The sequence below is a fragment of the Alligator mississippiensis genome, chromosome 3, assembly GCF_030867095.1.
Source record: "Alligator mississippiensis isolate rAllMis1 chromosome 3, rAllMis1, whole genome shotgun sequence".
Classification (NCBI taxonomy): Eukaryota; Metazoa; Chordata; order Crocodylia; family Alligatoridae; genus Alligator; species Alligator mississippiensis.
The window spans coordinates 13,257,227-13,284,461 of NC_081826.1; the positions used below are offsets into that span (position 1 = coordinate 13,257,227).

General features: G+C 45.1%; 1 long non-coding RNA gene across 1 annotated transcript in view; it reads right to left on the reverse strand.

Annotated features, from left to right (window-relative positions):
* The window catches only part of LOC132249215 (uncharacterized), a 184,278-nt gene that overhangs the window by 43,224 nt on the left and 113,819 nt on the right, over positions 1-27,235 (reverse strand). The window contains exon 2 of the long non-coding RNA XR_009460612.1: positions 15,746-15,993. This is a non-coding gene — a long non-coding RNA (uncharacterized LOC132249215). The remainder of the gene's footprint in view (positions 1-15,745; positions 15,994-27,235) is intronic.

The following is a 27,235-nucleotide window of genomic DNA, read 5'->3' on the forward strand; positions in this document are numbered from 1 at the left end:
GACAAGTAGAAAGACAGAGGGCATGGGGGGCACACCATTTGCTTTTGCTGTGTCACTTGGTATCAGACTTTAGAATCCTTTGAGGAAGTACAGAGCTAGTCGGCCGACTCGACTCGCGCTCTTCGTCAGAAAAGGCACGTCACATCAGCTCCAGCTCGGGGTCGGAGCATCCCAGGGGCTCACTGAAGGGAGTGAGAGGCAGGTGCATGAGTTTCTGCAGTAAGAAGCCCTAATGCAACACACTCTACAGGAAACTCAGGTTAGGATTTACTGTTTTTCGACTGCAGATTTTTGTTATATAAGAATAAAACAAGTCTCAAGAAAAAAGCAAGCTGAGTCTGTAACCCACTGGGTATGTGCCCTACACTGCGGGCAAGGTGGAACGCTCCTTTGTTTTAAGTCTAAGGTCAAGAAATGTCAGATAAGCTGAGACTAAGCCTAACAGAATTAAAAAATACAACCGGCCCAAACAAAGTCCACTTAGTCACCTTGGTGATCCCCACTGCCCCCCCCCCCCCACTGCCCCATGCTGCATGAGGGTCTCTTCATGGGCCCCCCTGGCCTCCCCATGGGTGCCCCGCCCAGGTCAGCTCTGGCCCTTTAAGAAAAAAATTAAAAGGCTGAGAAAAGCCCCGGGAATCATGGCTCCTGCAGCAGCTTCAGGGCTTCGGGGGCTCATGCAGAGCCCCCCACATGGCACGGAGCAATGGGGAACATTGGCGATCACCCCCCTCTCCACTGATAGGAGTGGTCAGTGCAGGGGTTTTTTTTCTTAAAGGTCTGGAGCTGGCCCAGGCGGGGCACCTGTGGGGGAGTTGGGGGGAGTCGAGGGGCTTGTGCAGAGCCCCCCATGCAGCATGGGGCAGTGGGGGGAAGAGGGGATTGCCCCCCCACCCAGCAGCACCAGCTGAGCTGACAGGCGGGGCAGGCATTGCCAGGCCGGGAGGGGGCGGGGGATGAGCATGGGCTGGCTGATTCGGAGATTCGGAGAGGCAGCAGCAGCTGAATCTCCAAATCAGATTTAGCCAGATCGAATTGGTTGAGTGATTCGAATCACTGAATCAAATCACTGTCCCCTGAATTATCCGAATCCGAAGCAAATACTAGCCGCTTCACACATGCCTAGTCTGTACCCGCATTTGAAATTTTTGAGGGGTCTGCAAATGAAAAAAAAGGTTGAAAACCACTGATCTAGAAGACATGAGACTTCTGGCCCAAACATAGCTATAAATATGATGTTCTGCTCAAGGTACCTTCCAAAAAAACCCAGAATTTACAAATGAATTGGGATGTTGGCACCTGAATTAATTTTGATATTCTCTTCTCTCTGATCAGAAATCTCTAAAATAGAATGAGCACCATCAGTTCCTAACTCCAGTGGAAAGGAAAGAAATGTAACCACTTTCTGAGCCTGAATTAGACCCATCTAAACAATGATTTGTATTCTAGAGCTTGTCAAAAATGTTCTAATTGATCATTTCCATCAGAAAAAGTTGCATGAGAATGTGTCATCCTCAACAACATTTTTCTTGTTCACATTCTTTATTTTGTTTTCAATGACTGCTCTGACTTCCTATTTCATACTTATATACTTTTATTAGTATAATAATGCAAAGCCAATTAAAAAAAACAACTCAGGATTTTCAAACCCTAAAATACTTTTTAACTAGATATTCAATTTAGAAACAGGTTTAAAATTATGGAGTACAAAAATAGAACAGCTAAATTAAAACTACGGGTTTGGATTGACCAAAACCTGACTTTTTCCAGAAATTCTGTTTTGCAGAAAATACATATAGAGAATGGGAAAAAAGAAGAAAACCTGGAATTTCCCTACATAAAAGAAGTCCTAAGATTTTCTCTGCTCTAATACAAACTGCTAAATGCTGCTGATTGAAAAATAGATTGGGGGGGCGGGGGGGGGAGGGGGGCTGTTTCCAGTCCCAGCACTGCTCAGCTCCTGGCTCTCCCCAGACATGGGCAGGGAGTAGGAGCTGACTGGGACATGCACTGCACAGGCAGCAGCAGGGTTGAGGGGACAGAGTTCCCCCGTCCCTTCAGTTTTGCTGCTGCCCGCACAGCGCATGTGCCAGTTGGCTCCCACTCCCTACCTGTGCCTGGGTGGAGCTGAGCAGGGCCAGGACCAGGAGGAGATGGGAAGGGGAAGTAGTGCTGGGGGAGGTGGGGGGAGATGTAGTGGGGATGCAGTTTCCCCTTCATGTATCCCTTCCCATACTAGCGTTGCTTCTACCTCGTGTCTCCCCCTCCAGTCCCCAGCACTGCCTCCCCTTCACATCTCCTCCCAGTGCTGCTTTCCCCTCGCATCTCACCCCAGTCCCATCGCCACTTACCCCAGCGCTCGCTCAAGCACAGGGCATCACCCCAAGCCAACACCACCAAGCCAAGCTGTGATCCTGAGCCCTGCATGGCTGGGAGCTGCCCACAGCAACCTACTCACTCCCTGGAGCCCAAATTTGACCCCCATGCTCCCTGGCTTCCCCTGGCTGCTGCAGGGGGGTACAGCAAGACAGGGAGGCAGGAGAAGCCCTGGACTGAACTGCTTCTGTTGGGAGCAAATTTGATCCTGATAGGGATGCATGTGTAGACGTGTGCCTAAGAGTATTTTCTTGAGTCTGAATTCTCTTTGCAGAAAATTCAGGTGCCTTCATTGCACGTGTAGGTGCACCCATGAAATCCTCGACTAATCTTTATGGTAGTTCACATCAAAGTATTTTGTTGCACTTCTGGATGCTATTGAAGGGCTTATAACCACTGAGTGCTTCTGGTCCAAAGTTCTATACTGCACAAAATGCTCACTACATGAACCTATATGCAGAGCTAAGCACTGCTATAGCAACCACCACCATTAAATAGAACCAGTACATCTTTTGTCTGCATGAGAAACATACTACTTCCTTGTAAAAGTCTAAGGCTTTGAGACTATTTTGTTTCTATCCTGATTGAATATTATTTTAGCTTTTTATAGTAGAGCTGTAGAGATCAAAATGGCAATATTTCTGTTCAGTGGGGAACAGAAAATGGTCGTAAACACTGCAATTATAGGACTGGGGAGGTCGACAATGGAGCTTTAACAAAAAAATGGGATATTGTATGCATTTGATATTGGAAGCTAGATGCAGATGATATGGCTCAAAAACATGAATGTGGTAGAGCGCATATGAGGGGAGAGACAGCAAGAGAGAAGCTAATATCTCAGTAGTGCTCTGGAAATAAAGCAAATGAACCCGTGGCAAACAAAGTTCTGATTTCACAGAGCAGCTCTGTCTCTTTGCTATATTAATTTTATAATTCTGTCTGAATTCAGCTACTTCTCAACCAGTAGAAACGGTGGCTGCCTATACACTTGCTCTGATGTGTCCTAATTAGAATGCTCCATCATGCCTCACCATCACGTGTATTAAGCATCCGACATTTCAAAATGGCCACGGGGGCACGTTAACTAAAGGTCATTTAATGAGTTTTAGTAAGTGCCCCTGCCACCATGTTGAAATGTGGGACACTTAAAACACATGTCGTTGCACTGTTTTAATTAAACCAACTGTCCGGGAGCTGCTCTAATTAAAATACCCCTCCAACCCTACCCCATAGCACATGTATAGACGCACAGTGCTCTGACCTGCAATTACAAATACTGATTTATGATTGCATTTGCCTTTTGTATTTAGGTAACATCTGCAAATATGGATCAAATAGAGACATTAATCTCTCTCCTGATTTCTGATTTTAAAAGAAACAGTTTTGCTCTATGACAACAGGAAGGAATAGATGTTCAATTATCAGTTTAAGAATAAGATTACGCTTAAAATCTCTCATGGTCAGCAGCTCTAGGCATATAGATTAGAACAGTTATGGATTAAAATATGCTTGAAATAGATCATCTTCCCCTTCTCAATAGGCTAAACAAATAGAAACAATAATATTCAAAGCACATATCTTAGTTTTCTGTTAAGATGAATCCCAAAAGTAAAATTACGGCAAAACCATTGAAAAGATGGATTTTAGATAAATTTGATACAAAGCGATATATCAACTGACTCATTCATATATTCATCTACAACGATGATCTGAATTTCAAGTCTGTAATCAGATCTGCATTGTATGCCACGTAATTCAGTGAGAGCCCCCTACACACCACATTTTCCCGCGTGCAACACAGTTTTCCTAAAAGAACTGCTGCTGGAAATGTGAATGCCTTTTATATGTGAGAAATAAGGTAAGAACAATTTATCCTGCTTACAAGCAAAAATCAAAATATAATTGCAGTGAACTTACAGTGAGCAAAACAATGAACAGCCTCTGCTCCCTGGCTGCTGCTACTCATTGGGTGCATCTACATGAGAATCCTTTACTGTGCATTAGACTAACCTAATGTGCAATAAAGCATCACTGTTTACACATGTGCAGCAATTTTGAGTCTACTCACAATTTTCTAGTACCTGTAGATACAGGTACCATAAAAATGTCATGTTAACTAATGCGCTGTAGACACTGGGTGAATTAACCCATGTGCATGTGTAGACACTGACCAGGAGCAAATTGCTTCTGGTAAACTTAGGCAGCAGGGGGCCATAGGGGGGCAAGGAGAGCTGTCTAGTCTCAATGAACAGACCCATCCTGATCTCCATGTGGTTGGGAAAGCTGTCCTGGCCTCTGGGCAGCTGCCTCCCAGCCATGTGGAGACTGAGACCCATCCCAAACTCTACAGGGAAGGGAAAGCCATCCCGGCTGACAGCCACATGGAGATCAGGACAGGTCCCCCCCAGCCAGAATGGCTCCCTCCCTGCCCTTGGGGCCAGCCCAATCTCCCACTGGCTGGGATGGATATGCCTTCCAAGCCAGGACAGTTCCCCTGCTCTGCCCTCCAGAGCTCATGGCTAAGTCCCCATTCCCTCTGACAGCCTGGGACTGGCATCCAGTGGAGCCTGGAGCTCCCTCTGGCTATGGTAGGTGGGGAAGAGAATGGCAGAAGCAGACCTGAATTGGGCTGCTCCTATCGGGCTCAATTTGCTTCTGATGCGGGGTGCACATATAGATGTTTTAAGGAGCCATTAATTGTACACATAGCCGCTCCCAGCTACCATAAGGAAAGGTCTTTTAAATTCATTTTGCCTTTCAAAAATAAAGTGTGTATTCCAGGATATGGTGTACACAAGAAAATACTGCACTTCTGCTTTACTTTGCTCCTATGAAGTGCATTTCCCCAGAAGATCACAAAATACTTTGCAAACATGAATGACTTAAGCTGTCAAATATCCCCAAGAGGTAGAGGATTGTAGCATTAATTATATAGATAGAAACTGTGGAATAATGGGGTAAATGACATAATTTCCTTTCCCTTTAAAGATTGACTCATCTGTCAATCGGACTCCATTAACAGCCAGGTTAAAATGACTCACCTGCCCCAATCACCTTTCACAGATTCTTTCTCTTTACACCAACACAACACCTTCCCATGCAGGTTTTAATATCCTTCCATAAACCAGAACAAATTCTAAAGAACACAGCATGTGAAACATTGTGCAGAATTAAAGAGCATAAATTATACTATGCAAATGAAACCTTCCAGAGCTAACATTTCCTGTGCTTCTTATAATGTGAGCACGGGGCTTATTTCCATCTAAGCCTTCTAGATTTGGGACTTTCATATAACAAAAGTTATAGTTAATTACTTGTATCTTACTGACTCTATATAAAAAAAGCAGAAAAAAAGATATGCCATTATAAAAATGGTGCAAATACAGCTCTGAAACATGTATGGAAGGATGAGCTCAAGTTTAAGGTATTAGACAGACTCAGAAGACTGGAGTTCAGTTACTTGCTCTTTCTCTCAGACTTCTTATGTAACTTTAGAAAAGTAAGCATTTGGTGATTTGGTTACCTACAGCATGGGGATCCTGGCACTCTTCTTTTTACTGAGGGGAATTTAAGATGGTGAGGAACTTGGACAGGGGGCAAACAAAGCCTTTATAGGCTGAGACTGCTATCCAAAGCAACTCTAGACAAGTAATTTCCTTAATAATCCTCATTATCATCCACTGTCTCAGGTTCTAGTATTGCACATAGCAAAGTCCTTAATCCTGGTAGAATGGGGTATCAGGAGATATGCCACTCAGAGCAACATAGCAAACGTATTAAAAACCTAATGCTGAAAGTCCATGCTTTGTATGATTTTTGCTACTGACTGGGTAAGAACTGTACACATTATACATCTGGAAAACATCATCCCACTGTTTTTGTTGTCTCAGCCACTGTCGGTCCCATCAAGGTGTTGCACATTGACTTTAGGACCGTGAGCTCTTCTAGAGAGTTTCCCCCTTGTTGTACATTTGTGCAGTGTCTAGAACAATAGGGCTCACAAATAGGTTGAGGCCTTTACAATACAAGTGTTTAATCTCTACCTTTAACCAAATACCTTGATAGAGATGCATATTCCTTATCATAGCTTTTTAAGAACACCACCAGAAAAAGTAATTGAAGAGCAATAAGGCAAAGGGGAAAGTAAGTTTTCATCATCTTTAGCTCTCAATACCCCCTGTGCCAATTCCTATTACTAGGTTATCACACCTGGGCAAAATCATAAGCAGTAATATCCAGATATATGCTCAGATACACCAATGTGCTGGGGGGGGACCCTCCATCTTTTCAGTCAACAAGAGACACACAAAACCAAAATATGCTGTGAGGAAATGAATCACCAGCTATCGCCTTCCTAATGGCAATGCAATCAAGGAAATAACAATTATAAGGTAAATTAAGCATTAGACCAGTTTTCCAGGGAGTGGCATAATAATTGGTTGAGATCTTTATGATGAGATTAGAAATCATTCCAGAACAAAAAGCTGTCATTTAGCTTCAGAGCAACGTTTTACAGGCAGCGTGGTAATGGCAGTTGTCACGGATTCATCCCAAGACAGTTACTTTCGGGGGTTCACCATATGGCAGGCATGAATATTCACCCAAATAAGGTTTACCTTTATGGGCTAAGTACAGACACTCAAAAAGGTGGAGACTGAACTGATTCAATCTCAGCATGGTGGCTAGGGACAGAAGTTACACATAAACCGGTTTAAGTGATCAGAAACTTTTTAAAACCTGTAACAGAACATCAGTTCAGTGCACATAAACCAGTTTCAAAATGGGTGGAACTGGTTTAAGATAAACCTGGTTGAATGTACTACCAACCTTAACTGATTTGGGTCAAACCAGTTTATGAAACTTCTGTCCCAGACCCCTTCCTGGTTCAATTTAAAGCACGTTCCCCCAGCATCCCAGCATGCTTTCCAGCTCTGGGCTTGGCAGTGCTGTCTGCTCCAGCAGAGAAGGGTTGGGGGAAGGCAGCGACTGCCGCTCCCACCCCTCCCCCAGGCAAAACCCGACTAGGGTCTGGGACCAGGGAGGAGGGTTAGACACCCCTTCCCCTGCTCAAACTTACTGCTGGCTGTGACTGTGAACTACAAATCCAGAGGCACCTTGAAAGCAGTCCCTGACTGTGCCTGGAAGCAGGAAGAGTCCTGCTGCTATGAATCTAGACTGCAAATCCCAGAAACCTCAAGGCAGCAGGAAGAGGAAGTGAACACACAGCCCATTCTGGCTACATGCCAGAGAGCCGTGCTCTAGTGCCCCCTGAATTCTGGCCCAAGCCACTGCGGCACCTGGCTGCATTTCCTGAATCAAAAGTGAATGTGTGTCCAGTTGTTTCCCAGTTTAATCTCTGCATTTTAGACTAACATGCAAGGACTGAATTAATTCAGCCTCAGGGATTTTGACTGTCTGCTTTTAGCCTGTTAGTCTAAATTGCACAGATGGCACTGATAAGCAAAGTGAACAGACATTCACTTTTGATTTTGGAAATGCAGCCACACGCCTGCAGTGGCCCAGGCCTGAACCTTGGAGGGGGGGAGGGGGGGCAGTGCTAGAACAAGCTTCCCTATAGATAGCTTGATCCAAGGCTAGCCTGCCTGCCCACACTGAAAGGGAGAGTTTGTGGGGGAGGTGCAAAGCATCCTGGGATGTGAGGGCTATCAGTTAACTTGAATCTGGAGCAGATCTGGGACAGAAGTTCAATAAACCAATTTAACCTGAATCAGTTAAGTCTGATACTATCCAAGCTTATCTTGAACAGTTTTTGGTCATTTTGAAACAGTTTATGTGCACTGAATTTCTGAATTTCTGTTGTGCTACAGATTTGAACTGGTTTCTGATCACTTATACCAGTTTATGTGTAATTTCTGTCCTTAGACTCGGTGTTTGGTCTCGAATTGTAGCTACTGCAAAGCTGCATTTAGTTCTATTGTTCTCATAACCATACATGTTATAGTATTTGACATAAATATTATTTTGATATGTCTTTATATTTCAGCCAATGTTATTCTAGTAAGGCAGTGATTCACTTGAATGGCTCTCACCTGTTTACACTTAGAGGTATCAATGGCTGAGAATTAGCATTTGAATTGGGTTGTTTACTGACCCTCAGAAGGAAATGACGGGATCTGGCCAGAAGGTGAGAAATTTAAATTTTAAAAGAAGGGCTGAAAGAATGACACCTGTTTCTAAAAGGATGCAAGCTTGTAGTGTAGGGCCGTGCGTAGACAAAATGAGAAGCATGTGTGCACGGCACTTTAAAGCAGGCTAAATGCTTTTGCACTACTTTAATGGTGTTGGTGTTTGCATACCTCAGCAGTGTATTATGCATTAATTCCAGCTGCTGTAGGAAATACGGCGACATAACGCGCTTTAAATGACTTCAGGTCCAACAAACTAGAACTCCTTCAAGGAGTTTTAGTTTGCTGCCCCAACAGCTGCAGAGCAAAGCACTGGGCTGCATGTGGCTCTGCAGCAAGCCCTGCAGGCAGCCTGGCAGCAGCCTGGGAAAGCAGCTCCGCCCAAGAAAAGCGACGAGCCTGATCTTCCCCACCCCCCCACCAGAGCCTGCCTGCCTGCATGAGATGCACAGGGGCCTGGTACTTCCCTCCACGGTTGTGGTGCCCCCCACAACAGCCTGAGCCAGGTGCCACCTGGAGCAGGGGCTGCCGCTGCCACAGATGGAAGCACCCGCCCCGCCTGCAGCCCGGGGACCGCTCCGCCTGCTGGCATTTTGCCCTCCCCTCCCTGCCAGGGAAGTGGGTAAGTCAGTGGGGTGTGTGCACAACACGAGGGTTTAATCAGTCCTAAATTAAAGCGGTGTTTTTAAAACCCACTGCCTCAATTTAGGAGCCCTGTTTTGTCTACACATGCCCTAGTACATTTATCAGGAAGTTACTGGTACAGTGTGAGCCCAGCTGGAAATGAAGAGGTGATTTGTTAATGGCCAAACTGGCAGGCCTTAAGCCTGCCTAGCCTGGTTATGTCAATAGTCTTCCCAGGTACAAGGTAGGGGCTGCATCCCTGACCAAGGAGACTGGGAGAAGCAAATTGACAGGGAGCTGCAGGAAGATCTGGTGGGAAGTGATCAGAGGCAGGACCTGCGTTTACACCTGTGAGCCATGTAGAGACTATGTCCTTGGATTGAAGGTACAGGTAAGAGCAGGATGAAGTTCTGATATTTTCTTGTTTGAAAGAAACAACAGGGCTGGTAGAGATACCTTTACTGGTCTATAATGTTTAAAATAATGGCAAAACAACTGGGGCATGCTAGGATAGGGAGCTATCTGAGGGCAACCTTTGTCTGTTCCTTAGAGCAGAAGGCAGCACAGTAGGGAGAAACTCTGCCTCCTTTTCATTACTTTCTTTCATAGATGGTAGAAAAAAATAAGGCCGTTTACATTCCACCCAATTGTTCATAACGCCTGCAGCTCTGTAATGAAATAACAGCTATACTATAATTACATGCTTTAGGGCTTCAACAGTTGCCTGTAGGAGTCAGGAAAGGTTTCTAAACCCAGTGAGAATTTGTCAGATGCCTTTTTTCTCACCCTTCCTTGGCCATAGCCGGAGATTAAAAGACCAGATGGGGTATGCAAGGACTCAGAGGTGGTACATAGTGGGCACATGTACACATCGCCCTATGGTGACATAGCGATGCATTACATTGCTGTAGGGCATGCTATGGTGATGTAGCAATCACATGGGTCTACACATGATTGGCAGCTACGTTGCTGTAGTGGTGCGCTCTCCTGTTATAGCACGCCACTATGCTGACGTAGCGGCAAAATCGACATTGCCATAGCAATGTCGCCATCCAGTGATGTGTAGATGCAGCCAGAATCCTCTTTCTTTGATGTACACAGCATAGCTCCCCAGCTGGGACTATTTGAGCAACTCTCACCTAATCCATTTCCTGCCATTGCAAGGTGCCCATGCATTGGCAGCACTTTCCTTTAGCATAACCTGTCTGCCACTGTGAGAAACAAAATACTGGGCTGGATGGACCTGTGGTCTGATCCAGTATTGTATTAAACAAAAATGTATAAAGCTAAGAGTTACTGGCACAGGATACATAGAAGATCAAACTAATCAATCTAATAGTACTTTCTGGCTTTAATCCCTATAAACCCGAAAGAACTTTAAAGAAATGGTCATGCCAGATTAAAAAGGAGACCTCAGAAGTGAGCACAAGTATGTAAAGGTCACTAATGTGCTGTAATTTCCAGAGACACTTGAGTCCTGTCTGTTGTACAGCTGAATAATCACAGTGGCTAGAAACTCGAACAGCCTTATTCACTGTCAGGTGATGGATATAAAGGTACACAGATTTGAATTCCTAGAAGCCGTGCATCTGTTATGCACAATATTCCTTGAATCATCCAATCACAAGCAAATACACATTCAGTTGCACAGATACAATTTTGATAACTAGTTTACTAGACAATTGAACTACTGATTGCATACCACGTATGCATGTCTCAATACCAACACTGTTTTCACATTTTACGTTTTAATGACTCATTAATTTTGTTTGCTTGTTACATTCTTATTCAACCAGGCACAAAGTGATTAGTTCCTGACTATTTAGTTCTTTTAGGCAAGACCTGAACATGGTTGGCCCCCTCCTAGTCTTATCAAGATCTTATTCTCTACTGTTTGACTGAGCCATTTAATAATTGTCTAAATTTTAGGAACTTTCTACTATTTTAACATGGCCCTAAGTCTTCTGTTTGACCAAAGCATATTGCAGACAGGAAGAAAATATGGGATTTGGCAGTGGAAACTTTACTAGTGATGTGCAGGAAGCTGCTGGTCGCACATGCTACGTAGGAAGGGGAAAAAAAACCCTTACATGCCCTGGAGTTACTTTTTAAAAACAGCATTCATATCTAGATTATATCTAAATATTAAAACCTAAAATCTAGAATGCAGTGGAAAAGAGTTCTGTTGAACCTCCTTGTGTAAAGGTATAAGGAGTAAAGTACAAAGCTATGTAATGGTGAGAGCACCAGGTAAACCACTAAACCAGAAAACATTAGGTGGATTGAAGTTCTGATCAACTTACTATAGATTCATAGATTCATAGATGTTAGGGTCGGAAGGGACCTCAATAGATCATCAAGTCCGACCCCCTGCATAAGCAGGAAAGAGTGCTGGGTCTAGATGACCCCAGCTAGATACTCGTCTAACCTCCTCTTGAAGACCCCCAGGGTAGGGGAGAGCACCACCTCCCTTGGGAGCCCATTCCAGACCTTGGCCACTCGAACTGTGAAGAAGTTCTTCCTAATGTCCAGTCTAAAGATTGACTCAGTGCATAGAATTTCTTTGCAATGGCGGGAGGTTGTGATGGAGGCAGAACGTGTCTTCTCCTACCAGATGTCCCAAGCAGTGATACTTTTTGGGCCCAAACCTCCCATAACAACTTACATTTACTGGCTTGGACCATAGATCCACCTTTCCCAGCTGCCTGCATCCACCAAGGTGCACCACCACTTCCCCTTGGCTGCTGGGGCTGCTTGGCCGGGGAGCCACAGAGTCAATTGGACCCTGCAGCCCTGACTAACACCCTCCTGGAGGAAGCTTCTGCCAGCTCCCCTGTGGGGATAGCCCCTGCCTGCTGCCTCCTGGGCCAGACTTTGCACCACCATGACTGCTGCTACCGCTGCCCTCCCCAGGGGGGCAGCCACCCCTGCAAACACACACACCTGCACTCACTCCTGCTCCCAGCTTCTGAGCTGCTGCATCTGATGCACAGCTGGAGAGGACCCCACACTGCAAATGGGGCTCCTCCTAAGGAGCCCCCTAAGGGGAATACCACCCCAATGGCCTGAAACATGGGGCAATGAGGCAGGCAATGACCTCGCTCTCATTCCTGTTTTGTTTTTATTTGTCCCAAGACATCAGCTGATGTACCTCTGTTAGCCTTCCTTACTAAGGGAGGCTTACAGTTTTTCATGACGGACCTGAGCCCATGATCCTACAGCACTTTAAATAGGCCTGTGTCACACAGTGGCAGAGAGTGGATGCTGAAAGGGAGAGCAAACAGGATAAAACCAGGGCAGGGTTTTTTCTACTGTTCCTCTCTCATTTGCAGCCTCCAGCATTAAATTCTAATTCTGAGGCTGTGCCCCTAACTTCTGTGCTCAATAGTTACACTGATGCCCTTTTCTTCCAAGAATTTCTCCAATTCCTCTCTATGACAATGTTTTGAAAGAAGACATATTTGGCAGTGGGGTGTGAACGTATCTCCCCCTGGCCCACGCTGCCTCCCACTACTGTCCTGGCAGCAGATATAGCTCTAGCAGTATAACTTTTAAAGGAGACAGGGCCTATGATACAATAACAAGTCCTATATATATAGGAAGAGAAGCAGCAGATGAGAGATCTCTTGCTTTTAGCAACCGACTTCTGACACTGTCTTGCATGACATGCTGTTAAGGAAATTAGGGAGTTTTGGTTTAGATGAAACTACTGTAAGTGGCAGGTTCAGTGGTTCACTCTCCAACAGGAAGGATGTATCAAGCAGATTGCAGAGAGGTCTCTCCTGGGTACAGTACTATTCAACATTTTTGTTACTGACAAGGTTAATGGGATGGAATACTTATTAAATTTGCAGATGGCAGCAAGCTGGGAGATGTTGCAAACACTTTGGAGGAGAGGATAAACATTCATGATACTCCTGAAAGATTGGATAAATTGTGTGAAATAAAAATAGGATGAAATTCAACATAGCCAAGTTCAGACAACTGTACTTAGGAAGAAATCACTGACTGCACAAATACAAGATGGGAACTGGTGGTCAAGGCAGTGGATTTTCAGAAAAAGAGCTGGGGTTATAATATATCAAATTGAATGTGAACCACCAACATTATACGCTTGTGGAAAAAGTAAGCACCATACCAAGCTATATAACAAGAGGTATCTTACATAAGGACCTTGTTACATGGTAATTTTGGGCAGCTCCTGGAGCTCTTAACAGATGGATTGTCTCCACATTAACACCTGGTACTAGTTTTAAGCACTCGTTAGGGGGCTTAATGTTATACCACTCCAGGGCAGGATTGTCTGACTCCTGTTACCCAGCTCATGTTACACTAAGGTGTACCACTCCAGTGTAAACACCCCACCTGCCTGCCCTCCCTCACTGGTCTGGATTGGGCCCACTGACCCCTCCCCAGCACCCCAGATCCCCACTCACTGACCCCCCCTGCCCTACCCCCACTTGTGTGTGGCTGCCTGTGCTATCTATCTTTGGGGAGCAGGCAGCAAAGTGTTGCCCTGCCTGTCTAGCTGCGGCCACTGCTACTCTCCAGGCCAACCTCAGCTTGGAGAAGAGCAGCAGCCCAGGGCTGCGCAGGCAGATTAACCCTTCCCTGCCTTCTCCCCTGATATAGAAAGTGCAGGCAGCCACAAATAGGTTTGGGAGGGTGGCATGGGAGTGGGGCAGGGGGGAACCCCAAAGGGCAGGAGGGGAGCCCTGGAGCTGGGGGTGGGGAACCGTATAGGAATGGCCATGCCAGATTAAAAAGGAGACCTTTACATACTTGTGAGCACAAGTATGTAAAGGTCACTAATGTGCTGTAATTTCCAGAGACACTTGAGTCCTGTCTGTTGTACAGCTGAATAATCACAGTGGCTAGAAACTCGAACAGCCTTATTCACTGTCAGGTGATGGATATAAAGGTACACAGATTTGAATTCCTAGAAGCCGTGCATCTGTTATGCACAATATTCCTTGAATCATCCAATCACAAGCAAATACACATTCAGTTGCACAGATACAATTTTGATAACTAGTTTACTAGACAATTGAACTACTGATTGCATACCACGTGTGCATGTCTCACTACCAACACTGTTTTCACATTCTACATTTTAATGACTCATTTATTTTTTTTTGCTTGTTACATTCTTATTCAACCAGGCACAAAGTGATTAGTTCCTGACTATTTAGTTCTTTTAGGCAAGACCTGAACATGGTTGGCCCCCTCCTAGTCTTATCAAGATCTTATTCTCTACTGTTTGACTGAGCCATTTAATAATTGTCTAACTTTTACGAACTTTCTACTATTTTAACGTGGCCCTAAGTCTTCTGTTTGACCAAAGTGTATTGCAGACAGGAAGAAAATATGGGATTTGGCAGTGGAAACTTTACTAGTGATGTGCAGGAAGCTGCTGGTTGCACATGCTACGTAGGAAGGGGGAAAAAAACCCTTACATGCCCTGGAGTTACTTTTTAAAAATAGCATTCATATCTAGATTATATCTAAATATTAAAACCTAAAATCTAGACTGCAGTGGAAAAGAGTTCTGTTGAACCTCCTTGTGTAAAGGTATAAGGAGTAAGTACAAAGCAATGTCATGGTGGGAGCACCAGGTAAACCACTAACCAGAAAACATCAGGTGGATTGAAGTTCTGATCAACTTACTATAAGCTTGACTCAGTGCATAGAATTTCTTTGCAATGGCGGGAGGTTGTGATGGAGGCAGAACGCGTCTTCTCCTACCAGATGTCCCAAGCAGTGATACTTTTTGGGCCCAAACCTCCCATAACAACTTACATTTACTGGCTTGGACCATAGATCCACCTTTCCCAGCTGCCTGCATCCACCAAGGTGCACCACCACTTCCCCTTGGCTGCTGGGGCTGCTTGGCCGGGGAGCCACAGAGTCAATTGGACCCTGCAGCCCTGACTAACACCCTCCTGGAGGAAGCTTCTGCCAGCTCCCCTGTGGGGATAGCCCCTGCCTGCTGCCTCCTGGGCCAGACTTTGCACCACCACGACTGCTGCTACCGCTGCCCTCTCCAGATGGACTGTCTCCACATTAACACCTGGTACTAGTTTTAAGCACTCGTTAGGGGGCTTAATGTTATGCCACTCCAGGGCAGGATTGTCTGACTCCTGTTACCCAGCTCATGTTACACTAAGGTGTACCACTCCAGTGTAAACACCCCACCTGCCTGCCCTCCCTCACTGGTCTGGATTGGGCCCACTGACCCCTCCCCAGCACCCCAGATCCCCACTCACTGACCCCCCCTGCCCTACCCCCACTTGTGTGTGGCTGCCTGTGCTATCTATCTTTGGGGAGCAGGCAGCAAAGTGTTGCCCTGCCTGTCTAGCTGAGGCCACTGGTACTCTCCAGGCCAACCTCAGCTTGGAGAAGAGCAGCAGCCCAGGGCTGCGCAGGCAGATTAACCCTTCCCTGCCTTCTCCCCTGATATAGAAAGTGCAGGCAGCCACAAATAGGTTTGGGAGGGTGGCACGGGAGTGGGGCAAGGGGGGAACTCCAAGGGGCAGGAGGGGAGCCCTGGAGCTGGGGGTGTGGAATGGGGAAGCCCCAGGGGGCAGAGGGATTCTTACCTTTCAATCCTGCAGGCCCTTGCTGGCCTGAACATGTGACTGCTCCAAACTCATGCTAGCACTAACATCCATGAACATTTGAGCAGCTTACAACATAACGTGTAACCATGTGCTAAGATGCGAGGTAGCTCCTTCCGCTCTACTCAGCATCAGTAAGGCTGGAGTACTGCATCCAGGTTGTGGCAGCACATTTCGAGATGTAGCTTAACTGGAGAAGAGTCCCAAGAAGAACAACAAATACGATAAGCCTAGAAAATATGATTGAGAGGAGAAATGGAAAGGATTTGGCTTCTTTAATCTATAGATGAGAAGACAGAGACACAGTAAATCTCCTAATATATACAGTTTTACTGCAAAAAGAAAGGTTAAAGACTGTTCTTGCAACCGCTGGGCTTAGGACATATAATAACTGGCTTAAATTGCAACAAGGGAGATTTAGGTTCGACCTTTTAGGAAAGACTATTTAAACAGTAAGACCAGTTAAGCACCATGATAGATGCTTAACTATCACGGGAGGCTGTGGAATCTCCATCCTGGAGGAATTTAAGAGCAAGTTAGACAAATCTGTCTGCTGTGAATTAGGTATGGAGTTGAGAACGCTTTCCTCTCTTGTCTGTGTTTCTATGACCCCCCTCTACATGTTACAAGCGCCGCACAATTTTACTGGTTAATTGTGCAATCAATTTAGACTGGCTACACCTGCAAAATAACCATGGTGCCTTATAAAGGTCCAACCAGCTATAAGGTTACTGATCAAAAATGTGTAATGACTTAAGAGCTGGTTTCTATCCAGCTGTGATTTGCATGTGTAGCCTATGCCCCCATGGCTGGGAGACTGCAGTTGCTGTGATCTTCCAGCCACGGCGGCATCCAATGGCTGCTAGCGATGAGAGTCCCCCAGCTGATAAGACAGCCCTAGGTACATGTGGGAGCTTGCTATTTGCTGGTGCAGCCTGACCATCCCAGGTTCCCCCTATACCAGCAATAAGGCATGACAGGATCTAATGCTGAGTCCCACAATCAGGCCTCATGCCATGCACATGCAGACAAGCCCCATGTAAAACAGTGTGGGACAGGCTATACAAACAGACCTCATTCCTACAGGTCATTTGCTGTCATATTGTCTGGCTAATGTTAAGCTCTGACAGAAGTCTCAGGACTGACCAGTGGTAGTCCACCTAAGAGAAAGGCTTCATCAGCCGGCATTTCTTGGGGACAGTCCAGTTCTTTGCACCTGCACTTCCTTTAGCTTTGACTGTTTTGATCAAATTTGCCAAGACATCCACTGCATACGCAACATCAATAATCGGGACAGATGGATGCCAAAGTAATCTGTGTGTGTTTGGCAGCTTATCTAATTAAACATTTAGGCAGAGAAAGGTATAATTGCAGAATAATCTATCTACTTTTGTCTTGTGTTTTCCCTTAAGACACACTCCTGCCTTTCTACCGAAGCAACTAAACTTTGACAGATGTTTACTTTCAAAGTAAAAAAAAAAGAGAGAGAGATGGGGAGAAGTTCTATTAACACAGGCCATATTCAATAGTAGAGCTGGTTTTTTCATTGCACTCAATGTTAACATTCTTTGTAGAACAAAGATTTTGGTACTGAGTAAAATTTGATTTGCATGCCTGAGGGAATAATAAAAGAAACCTATTATGGAATGAAATGGACTGTAATCACATTGAGAGGACAGAGGGGGTTGTATGCAGGGTGGAGAAGGCAACTGCTTGATAAACAGACTGTTGCAAAACACAGCACAATGTCATTTGAGATGAAGTATAAGCCAGTGTTTCAGGGATGACATGCGTACTTACGCCACAACATAGCCCTCCAGTGCCTCCTTTCAAAAGGAAAGCAACGTGGCCTATGCAGAAGGGCACAGGCAGGTATATGCTGTAGGATATTCTGCCAAAAACGGTAATAGCGTGATCAAGGGCAATAAACCATCACACTGATGTCCTCAGTAGTTCGTGTCTGAATTGGCACTTGCCAGTAAAGTTTTGCTTGTATGGGCTTAAATTTACCCCAGAGCAAATGATCACCAAACAGGTTTAGGCACCACCACCAACTAACAAACAACTACCGTGGTTTGTGCTTGCTCTTTGCCCAGGGGTGACCCTCAGCCCTAGTCAGTAAAACGTGATATCCCATGTTGTCTTGCATACCATATGCATCCAAATAAGACACACACCTTTTTTTTGAAAGGTAGAATGAGGAAAAAAGGTCTGAAAATCCTGTTAAGTACCATATTTTCCCAGAGAAAACACAGGCAGCTGCAGGTGGAGGGGAGCAAAATGTTGTGGCTGCTGGTCTGTTAACCTTCTAGCTGTAGGATGCTGCAATGCTGCTGTCTGACTCAAACTACCCAACCCCTCTAGCATGAAGCTCCACTGGAGGCAAGAGAAAGTCTCTACAGACAACAGCTAGGGACTCACTAGGCACATGCAGTGTTACTTTCTCCTTTCTCAGCAAAGGCTCTTATGGCAGAGGCTGCTATTACTGTTTCCTTGCTTAAAATGTGCACCCTAACTCCCAGAAGCTGATTTTTGGGAAAAGGTATACTGTATGCAAGAAAATATGGTAATATCCAACACACTCGGCGCATCTACATGTGCAATTAATGTGACAAGATAAACTCTGGTTCAGTTTGTGCTGGAGAAAATTGCTCGCAGACACAGCGTTTACATGTGTGCCTGGAACCGCAGCACTTTGAGCTGGGCCAGAGCATCTCCAGGGTGGCAGGAGGTATGTTGGGGAGGTGGGGTTGGGAAGGGGGGAGGAATGGGGTCAGCCCTGGGCTCCAGGTGGCAGTGGCAAAGGGGACTGCCTGGGGCATGATGGTGCTACAGTGTGGGGCTAGGCAGTAGGCAGCCCACACAGTTTGGCACCCTTGTGTCCCAGCCAGCTCCTGTCACCATCGACATGTGTGTTGCAGTGCATGTAATTACTCTGCCATAAGATAGTACTTGGCCCCAACACTACTATCTTACTGCAGAGTTAATTAATTTACTGCACCCTAATACCGGCACACGTGTAGATGGTGATGCTTTACTGCAGAGTTAATTAGTCTACTCTGCAGTAAAACACGTGTAGATGCACCTGCTGAAATACACTTCTAGCTGAGTTTTGACTGAGTCTCCTCCTTTGTCATCTAACTGCTTCCTCAGTCTAAGCCAAGATTGGGGGGTGGGTGGGGGCATTCATTGCTTTTTTATGCATAAACATGAACACCACAAACATTTAGCTGTACAAAGCAGGAGATGAACCTGTAGGCCCTACCATGGCATTAGTCATGGCCCTCGTGTTCTCAAACACTGGCTGCAAACCAGTCCTTTCGGAAGTACTGTTACCTGTTGTGAGAAAGCAAGCCCACAGAGGCATGGACAACTGTGGAATAATCTCCAATGATTATCATAGCTGTATTTCTTCTTTTGATAGCATTTCTCATCTGAGGACCTCATGCTGCCCCATAAAACATAAGTGAAAAATGCCACAGCATTGTTTCACATGTCATGTCTCTAATTCAGTGGCAGGCTGGCTGACAGGTCAAAGACTCAGGCTTGTGATATGATTTTTGTTTTCAATAGCAGGCACTCTTTAAAGCAATGCTTGCGTCTATTTTAGTGCTTATGAAAGTTACCTCATTTACCAGCATCGAGAACAAACTTCTCTCCCATGCAACAATGGTACACATAGTCGACTGGAGTGTGTGTGGGGGGGTACGTGCCCCCCCTGACAGGGAAATCCTCACCACCGCCAGTGCCAGCAGCTTCTGCAGGTGCTAGCCAGCCCTGTCCCTGCTGCTGCCAGCTTCTGTGGGTGCTTGCCAGCCCCGTCTCTACTGCTGACACCACCAATGGCTTCTGCAGGTGCCCCCCAGGACTCAGGAGGCACCAGTCACCCATGATGGTACAAATTGTATCTCACCAGTACATTTCAGCCACAGAGGGAGGTCCAAAAGGAACCTTTTCATGCAACTCAGGTCATGGAAAGATGTACGTTTGCAGAGCACTACAAAAGTGTAGCAGTGTGAGAAGTGTAGAGCCCTTCCTCTGCCACTGCTGGAGCTTTACAAAGTCACTGTGAAGGCATCAATGAAGCATTCTCCAGAAAAGGGGATAGTAGGTGGTTGCTTGGCCCTGAAGTTCTGCTCCTTCCCCACCACTGGGGGAGAAGCCCGTCAGTGAGTGCATCAGTGACAGCTTGCCATGCCACCATCACCACCCCCTCTCCCACCATTACATGTAGAGCTTGCAGACCCCAGGTCTGGCTGGGCTCTACCTCTGCTCACTGTGGTCAAGCCCAGACTCAGTCCCAAACTCATCAAGAGCTCAGTGCTGAGTCAGCAGGACTCAGTGAGTGTCCACCCCACTCTTTCTACCTTCCTCTTCAGAGAGGCAGGGAAGGAGCAGAGCACTATGGTATTCTGTGCACCCCTGTAGCACTGCAATGCATTGGATAAATGTTACATGTGGTGCTAAAAAGCACAGGAACTTCTCCGCAGTGCTCTCTCATCCAGGGACATTTCTGTAATGCTCCTGCCATTTTATAGCACAACAGGGAGCCTACACAGCTTTCTCCTTATCTTTTGTAATGCTCTAAGGTTATACATAGCTTTACAAATGTAACAGCATCAATGGCCTTAGTCCAGAGTTGGACAAAATGGCAGATCTGGCTAGCAGCCAGACTCTATTTCCCATCAGTCCCTGCCTGCATGGCTGTGGCCAGTCTCCATGAAGACCTCATCTGCAGCTTCACTGTGATAGCACAAAGATGGGGTTGCCATGGAGACTGACCCAAGCCATGCTGGCAGGGCGCACAGCAGGGCAGAGCAAGTCATGGCTGTGGGCTGCTCTGGAGCCCTGGGATCTTGCCAAGGGGGGCAACCTGGGCTAGGGCCAGGGCAGAGCCACGATCTGCAGTCCGCACACTCAGGCCAGGGGCATGCTGGCAGCAGATCGCAGCTCTGGCCCTGCTCCAGGCTGTCACTGCTGCAAGAGGCCAAGGCAGAGCTATGATCCACTGCCTGTGCATCCCTGTCCTGAGCGTGCAGGTTGCAGATCGCAGCTCTATCCTGGCCCCAGACCAAGCTGCCCCTGCCACAAGAACCCAGGGCGCCGAAGCAGGCCCCTGCCCTGCCCCACGCCCTGCCAGCGTGGCTGGGGCTGGTCTCCATGGCAACCCCTGCCTTGCACTATCACAGTGCAGCTGTGACTGGGGTGTCCATGGAGTCCATGGGAAATGGAGTCCACTGCTGGCTGGATCCAGCCCATGGGCCGGACTGTGCCCACCCCTTCCTTAGTCCCTATATTTTTGGGGTTCTCTGCTGAGTCTGCTAATATTAGTGTAAGTGAATGATGATGGCTCATGTATTATAGTAATTTATTTAGTTCATTTTTAAATGCCACCTCCCTCCTTCCCCACCATGTGGTTTGGCATAAGACTCTACAAACTCATCCTTACTTAAGTAGCCCCATTCACTTTGAGGGACTACAGATATGAGTAAAGTTTGCAAAGGGAAAACTGTCACCTTACAGCATTCCTACCTGTCGTTGTTGTTGGTAGGCTGACAATCCCATTGTTGATCCTCCCTCCCTTGTGATAATTTATTCCACCCATAATATCAAGGCATGTATTTTTCCTGGAGGCTGTGCACCGTAGAGATGTAATTAAAACGATGCAAAGAATTTGCTGATGCAAATGACCAGTGCTGTAGGAAACATTTTAAAGAGCTGGCTATAAAACAAGCACACTGACAAGCACCAGAGGAGCCAGGGTAACACAGAATAAGATCCTCCCTCATTTGCAGATTCTAATTCTCCAGCTTATTCAGAATGCCACATAAGCAATTGCAGTTGACAGGTTTACATGTCATGATGGGCATCATGCCATTCATCGCTTTTATACTTGAACGACTTAGATACTTTACAGTCTGTCAAGTCTAAATATATTTAATCCATGACAATTTATGTTTTACTACAGTACATTGCTTGTTTTGATCATCAGATTAAATTCATTCCTGCTTGAAATAAAATGAAACTTTACTTTGTAACGGGGGAAAACATGGGGGGGGGGGGTTGTTTTTTAAAGCATCTGAAGAGAGGCTAATATCTTGGAAGGAATCAGAACTATCCTGCCTTTGAAGGTGTGCAAAAGTGGAGATGACTACATTAACCTCTCTCATCAGGCATTTGCATTTGAGTGTAGCATTTGTCTTTTTTCTTTCATCAGAATATGGCAATTTCAGTATTTGGCTTGCTGTTTTCAAAGATAGGAAATAACTAGATAAAGCTACAGCAAATTCATGAGCTATTTCCCTGGCTTGGCACCAGTGAGAGAAATGGAGATGGGGCTCTCTGTGAATCGAGAGGAAAATAGAGAGCCTAAAGAACAGGACAAAGAGAGACATTAGCCAGACGGGATGCTATATGAGCAATGGTTTGAGAAACCCAAATTCCATGCAGTCGCATAATCAGTCCCCAGCAGAATTAACTCAGCTCTTCATCTTTCCAAAACAGGAACATCTGAGATATAGACCCTTTCTGGCAGGGCCTTAAAAACAAAATTGCATCAATTCTGCATGGACATAAAACCTTTTATTGCAATTTGCATAAAAGTTGGTGCTTGCCCCAGTGTGTTTGGCCACAACTTTCTGCTCCTGCTTCTGTGCAGTGCACTGGTTAGTTGTTTTCATCATCTCTTCAGAGGTGGGTGCCTTCAAATAACTTTAGTTATTGCTTGCCAGAGCTCCCTTCCTCCCCCAATGATTAAGTTGGCTAATCCGACTGAAGAGAACTACACAGAGCAACACCAGATGCAGACCTTGCTTTTGTATCTCTAAGTCACAATCTCGCCATGTGATCTACAGCAAGCAGGGGAATGATTTGGTTTTTGGATGTCGATGCTAGGGCAAAATTCCCATTGACGTCAATGGCATCCACTTGGATGGAGGCTGGAGCATCCTGTGAATTTCACTGGGATAAAACATACTGTTATATTACACACTTACACACACACACACACACACACTCTTATTGTGATGCAGAAGAGGAAATGAAAGGTAATGAAGAAGAGGAAATTAAAGTTAATAAAAGAGAAAAAATGGAAGGGAAGAACAAAACAAGAAAGGGGGTGTGTGTGTGTGTTCACAATGCACACACACATTCTTTCTCATTTTGTTCTCATATAGAAATCTGGAGCCAAGGCTTGGAGGGAAGCCCTAGGAGAGCACCATGATGCAAACAAAGCTAAAGGAAAAACAAGAGTGTTGATAGAAACATGTAAAAAGCAAGACAGTAAGGCTGATCCTACTCACATCAACACAAGTTTTAATTGACCCCGGAGGTCACAATCGAGCTATAATTGAGGAGTAGGCTGTCAAAGTTGAGTTTGTGATAAGAGAAGAAAACATAATGAAAAGGTGAGGACTTTGGGAGGCCTGGCTGTCTTGGCAGGCAAGATGGACGTTTCCCAAGTTTTTAATTGAAACGCTATTATACCGCTAAGAAGCAATTACCATCTTCCTGTCATCCTAAACTTGGGCAACTGACCAATAAATGATGCACAAAACCCTTCCTTTTGAGGCTTTCTAATATGTAAGCATTTATGAGCTAAATTTTTGAGAGATTTCAACTAGAATTTAAGCACTTAAAATGGAAAAATGTTGTGGGGGAAAAAAGTGATTTTTTTTTTTTAATTAAAATAATGGGGGTTTATGTTTTACTTAAAGGTGGAAATGAAAGGGCATTTTAAAGTACCAAATATTTTACTTTTCTCCTGGTTTTTTTAGTTTAATAGGTGGCGTCCCCACCTCCCCTCCTCCCTCATTTACTTTTTCCCATTGAAGAAAAGGGCAAATGCAAAATGTGTGCAATAATGAAAAGAGGACCCAAAACCTAAAAGCCAGAAATGGAAACTTAGGGGTTCTGTTGCTGGAAACTTAAATTACATTTCATTATCAAAATTAAAAAATATTTTCTGTTTCCAAATCTGGATCTGAAACAATTTCTCATTTTGAATTTTTCTATGAGAAAATAAAGTCAAAGCCTTTTCCCTCTCACACGAAATAGTTCTTCTACTCAGTGTATAAGAGCCCCCATTGAGGATACAGAATACTCCTTCACAGCACTCCAGCCATCCCTCCCCTCTCTCATACCCAGTAAGGAAAGAGTTATTTTCAAAGCCTGGCTTTATACATCAATAGGGCTGTGTGAAGCTTCGGTCCCTGATTCAATTCAATGGAGATTCAGCCCAATTCAGTGGCCAAATCTCTGAATCTGATTTGAATCAGAGGACCCTTTAATCTCCCCTTTAATCTCCCCAAACTGAAACCCTCCAAATCAATTCAGAGAGATTCGGAAAGATTCGGCGAGATGGACATAGACACAGCTTTAAATGTTTTCCCTACATACCTCTAGGTAGCAGGGGCTTATGAGTGCTGCAATGTTGGGGCACATGGAGTGTCCCACAGAAGTGTGGGGGGCTCCCAACGTGCTCGGCAGCAGACCTGGAAGTGGACCAGAAGCAGTTCCAGTCCCCTTCTGGGTCCGCCGGGGAGCGCACAGGGCCCCTCCCTGCATCCCCCCAGCTCTGCAACTGGTGCCTCCTGGGTCTGGAGGGGGGCATCTGGGGTCACCCCACAGCTGATTGCTGGGCCGGGGTGCTGTGGTGGGGGGGGTGCTAGCACGCTTCCCAGTGGACCTAGACGTGAACCAGAAGTACTTCCCGTCCACTTCCAGGTTTGCTGCAGAGCATGTGGAGGGCCCCCCACCCCACACTCCTGTGGGATGCTCCATCCACCTCAGCATCGCAGTGTTCATAAGCCATACCGGTACCTCAAAGTATGTAGAAAAAACATTTAAAGCTGTGCCTATGGCCAAATCATTGATTCTCTGAATCAGCATCGAATCTTCAAATTTGGATTTAGCCAAATTGCATCAGGGACAGTGATCTGAATCAATGAATCAAATCTCTATCCCTTATTCGGGCCAAATCCGAATCCAAATTGAATAAGGCCTGCTTCGCATATCCTTAATCAATAGTCCACAATGATTTTGAGAACCACAAGATGGGAGATTTGGGATTTTGTGTAGATCAGTGCTTCTCAAGCTTTTTTGACTCAAGGCACACCTGAGAAAATGCCAGCTCTTAATTTTTGCTCATGTTTTGACTACACTGAGATACCAGAGCAATTTTTCTGTTGCGAAGAACTCAGAAAGACCACAACATATTGGAATGGTTTTAATGGCATGGATTCCTATTGAAATCTCTGGGCATCTATTGTGAATTGTGTTTGCACACGTAACAGTGCTAACATTGCAAGACCCCCCCCCCCTCATAACCACAGCACCCTGATTGAGAACCACTAATGTAGAGCTTGATTGAGTTCTCTCATAAAATGAAACCCAGGCTATTTCATTATTTATCTTGACAATTGAATAATTTAATATGTGACTATGGCCACTAACAAATCCTACTAATAACTAGCAGTTGACCGAGTGCCAACATGCAGAAGATGGGTCAAACTTCTGTAGTGTGGAAGGAAGAATGAACAGCTGCATGCTGATGAAATCCACAGACGATGCTGAATGGAGAGGTGTTACAAACTCCCATGAGAACAGAGCAGCAACCAACACACCCCCAGGAAGGTCAGAAGCATGCTTGAAAATGAAATTCAGCTATAAAAAATGCAAGCAAGTACACTTGAGACAGATCATTTGAAGCACATATTTAATCAGAGGGAAAATCCTGACAAGGCAACAGTTCTGAAAGAGTTACGTGGGAGATAATAACAGCAAGTAAGGCATGAGTTTGCAATGCAATGCCCAAGTAAAATAAAAAGATAAGGTATTTTTTGTGCCATACTGGGCCATTTTCCTTCAGAGGTCTTATTATATATCCAGAACCTAGAGGAAGAGAAGGAATAATCCCTTTCTAAATAATAGATGCAATTTGGGAAGCACAAAATAATACCCAATTCCTCCCAGTACACTTTGGCTGTAAAGCAATATTGCATTTCTCCCAAGAGAAAGCCTTTTGTCCAGGGATCCTACAGACTGTATGCTGTCTTGCTTCATGTCCCTCTGACACAGGTGATGCATAAGTGCTGACGGGGGGAGGGGGGACACAACTCCACACTGTTGCTACTGCTGACGCCACCGCCGCTGCCACCCATGCTACTGCCAGGTACTGAGTCTGGCCAGGCTGCAGCCCCATGCTCTGCACTCTCCTGTTGGTGCATAAATCTGGGGGTGCACGTGTACCCCATGCATCACCTATGCCTTCTGATGTATGTGGGATAAAATGTGCTAGGGCTTTTTTCTGGGACATGGTTATTATGATTTTTCCTGACCAAGCTGTGTTCTCCTCAGTAGCGGCAGTGTAACTTGGATAGGCAATTTATGTAAATGGCTGTGCCATGCCTGTTTGGATCCAGGCCAAACCTCAGGACAATCAGGCTTGTGTCAACTGAGATGTTTTATTTACAGTCTTTTAGCCAGTTTGGTTGCAGTTTAGCAAGCTGTCTGTCCACTCATCTTTTCTAGTGGGATAAGGATATTTATGCCACTTTGGAATTGCTACCAAATGCTATGTCTGTCCAAACCAGCAGTGGTAAACCAACCCTTAACCCAGAATAGTATTCAATACTGGCTTCCTCATTCCCATACAGTTAAATCAACAAAGTGCAGGGAGTTCAGGGGATGGGGAAACCCCCCAAAAAACAAGAGATTAAGATGTTGGAGGAACTGATTTATAGGGTTCTTTTACTAGTACAGGTTAAATCAGTTCTCCAAGAAGAGTAACTAGGTTAAGTGCAGATATGGCTTAAGAGTGAGAAGTATAGCTTGTCTAAAAGATGAAAAGAAGGGGACTTAATCACCTATAGATATTTAAAAAGCAAAAAGAGAGAGATCACTCAGCATGGTACACAAGGGTATAAATAGAAATCAGGAAGATGAAAGTAAAAGGAAAAAATTAGGTTGAACATCAAATGGGACAAGCCAACAGTGAGATGGATCTTTTATAGTGTGAAATACTCTCCCAAGGAAATGGTGACACATTTGAAACTACTTTAGAAAACATATTAAAAAATGTAGTGCCAGGAACAGTTCTGCGTAGGGGAAGGGTAGACTGTGAGTTCACAATTCTGAGTCTTAAGTGAACATATTTATTTCCTGTTGTAATCCTTTGCTGGAAACCTCTTGCTTACCACGTAGGGTCTCTTCACTTTACCCATTAAATATAACTACTAGAGCTAATAAGAAAAATTAGCAAAAGATTAACTGCATTTTCTTATTGCTTCTTTGAAACCACAAAAAGATCACTCTAGAACTAGCCACATTTTTTAGAAATAGCATTCAGCTCTTTAAAAACCATAAAATGTTCAATAGTTGACATTGATGCATTTGCTAAAATTTGAGCTTGACAAAAAAAAAAAATCAGTAGAAAATAAAAATTAAAAACCTTGATGAGTAGCTCTGCTGGGC